Source organism: Aethalodelphis obliquidens, unplaced genomic scaffold (assembly GCF_003676395.1).
Source record: "Aethalodelphis obliquidens isolate GAN/ISIS:26980383/991018 unplaced genomic scaffold, ASM367639v1 scaffold162, whole genome shotgun sequence".
Taxonomy (NCBI): Eukaryota; Metazoa; Chordata; class Mammalia; order Artiodactyla; family Delphinidae; genus Aethalodelphis; species Aethalodelphis obliquidens.
The window spans coordinates 46,575-49,520 of record NW_020838106.1 but is presented as its reverse complement, the minus strand read 5'-3'; positions in this window follow the sequence as shown (position 1 = coordinate 49,520).

Below are 2,946 nucleotides of genomic sequence, written 5' to 3'. Positions count from 1 at the left end.
ATATATATATATATATATATATATATATATATAAATATAAATTGACCTTGCTAGAAATTTTTAAAGTGAAAATATAAAGAAGATCAATAGTTTTTGAATTTTATTTTATTTTTTTAAACAGCAGGTTCTTATTAGTCATCCATTTTATACACATCAGTGCACACATGTCAATCCCAATCTCCCAATTCATCACACCACCACCCACACCCGCAGCCACTTTCCACCCTTGGTGTCCATACGTTTGTTCTCTATGTCTGCATCTCTATTTCTGCCTTGCAAACCAGTTCATCTATACCATTTTTCTAGATTCCACGTATATGCATTAATGTATGATATTTGTTTTTCTCTTTCTGACTTACTTCACTCTGTATGACAGTCTCTAGGTCCATACGCATCTCTACAAATGACCCAATTTAGTTCCTTTTTATAGCTGAGTAATATTCCATTGTATATATGTACCCCATCTTATTTATCCATTCGTCTGTCAATGGGCATTTAGGTTGCTTCCATGACCTGGCTATTGTAAATAGTGCTGCAGTGAACACTGGGGTGCATGTGTCTTTTTGAATTATGCTTTTCTCTGGGTATAAGCCCAGTAGTGGGATTTCTAGGTCACATGGTAATTCTATTTTTAGTTTTTTAAGGAACCTCCATACTGCTCTCCATAGTGGCTGTATCAATTTACATTCCCACCAACAGTTCAAGAGAGCTCCCTTTTCTCCACACCCTTTCCAGCATTTGTTTGTAGATTTTCTGATGATGCCCATTCTAACTGGTGTGATGTGATACCTCATTGTAGTTTTGATTTACATTTCTCTAATAATTAGTGATGTTGAGCAGCTTTTCATTTACTTCTTGGTCACCTGTATGTCTTCTTTGGAGAAATGTCTATTTAGGTCTTCTGCCCATTTTTGGATTGGGTTGCTTGTTTCTTTAATATTGAGCTGTTTATATATTTTGGAGATTAATCCTTTGTCCATTGATTTGTTTGCAAATATTTTCTCCCATTCTGAGGGTTGTCTTTTCATCTTGTTTATAGTTTCCTTTGCTGTGCAAAAGCTTTTAAGTTTCATTAGGTCACATTTGCTTATTTTTGTTTTTATTTCCATTACTCTAGGAGATGGATCAAAAAAGATCTTGCTGTGATTGATGTCAAAAAGTGTTCATCCTATGTTTTCCTCTAAGAGCTTTAGAGTATCCAATCTTACATTTAGATCTCTAATCCATTTTGAGTTTATTTTTGTGTATGGTGTTCGGAAGTGTTCTAATTTCATTCTCCTACATGTAGCTGTCCAGTTTTCCCAGCACCACTTATTGAAGAGGCTGTCTTTTCCCCATTGTATATCCTTCCCTCCTTTGTCATAGATGAGTTGACCATAGGTGCGTGGGTTTATCTCTGGGCTTTCTACCCTATTCCATGGATCTATATTTCTGTTTTTGTGCCAGTACCATATTGTCTTGATTACTGTAGCTGTGTAGTATAGTCTGAAGTCAGGGAGTCCGATTCCTCCAGCTCTGTTTTTTTCCCTTAAGACCGATTTCGCTATATGGGATCTTTTGTGTCTCCATACAAATTTTAAAATTTTTTGTTCTAGTTCTGTAAAAATGCCATTGGTAATTTGATAGGGATGGCATTGAATCTAGATTGCTTTGGGTAGTATAGTCATTTTCACAATATTGATTCTTCAAATCCAAGAACATGGTATACCTCTCCATCTGTTTGTATCATCTTTGATTTCTTTCATCAGTGTCTTATAGTTTTCTGCAGACAGGTCTTTTTTCTCTTTAGGTAGGTTTATTCCTAGATATTTTATTTTTTTGTTGCAATGGTAGATGGGAGTGTTTCCTTAATTTCTCTTTCAGATTTCTCATAATTAGTGTATAGGAATGAAAGAGATTTCTGTGCATTAATTTTGTTTCCTGCTACTTTACCAAATTCATTGATTAGCTCTAGTAGTTTTCTCGTGGCATCTTTTGGATTCTCTACATATAGTATCATATCATCTGCAAACAGTGACAGTTTTACTTCTTTTCCAAGTTGTATCCTTTTATTTCTTTTTCTTCTCTGATTGCTGTGGCTAAAACTTCCAAAACTATGTTGAATAATAGTGGCAAGAGTAGACATCCTTGTCTTGCTCCTGATCTTAGAGGAAATGCTTTCAATTTTTCATGATTGAGAATGATGTTTGCTGTGGGTTTGTCATATTTGGCCTTTATTATGTTGAGGTAGCTTCCCTTTATACCCACTTTCTGGAGAGTTTGTATCATAAATGGGTGTTGAATTTTGTTGAAAGCTTTTTCTGCATCTATTGAGATGATCATGGTTTTTATTCTTCAATTTGTTAATATGGTGTATCATGTTGATTGATTTGCATATATTGAATAATCCTTGCATCCCTGGGATAAATCCCATTTGATCATGGTGTATGATCTCTTTAATGTGCTGTTGGATTCTGCTTGCTAGTATTTTGTTGAGGATTTTTGCATCTATATTCATCAGTGATATTGGTCTGTAGTTTCCTTTTTTTGTAGTATCTTTGTCTGGTTTTGCTATCACAGTGACGGTAGCCTCATAGAATGAGTTTGGGAGTGTTCCTTCCTATGCAATTTTCTGGAAGAGTTTGAGAAGGATAGGTGTTTGCTCTTCTCTAAATGTTGGATTGAATTCACCTGTGAAGCCATTTGGTCCTGGACTTCTGTTTGTTGGAAGATTTTTAATCACAGTTTTAATATCATTACTTGTGATTTTTCTGCTCATATTTTCTATTTCCTCCTGTTTCAGTCTTGGAAGGTTAAACCTTTCTAAAAATGTGTCCATTTCTTCCAGGTTGTCCCTTTTATTGGCATAAAGTTGCTTGTAGTAGTCTCTTAGGATGCTTTGTATTTCTGCGGTATCTGTTGTAACTTCTCCTTTTTCATTTCTAATTTTGATTTGAGTCCTCTCCC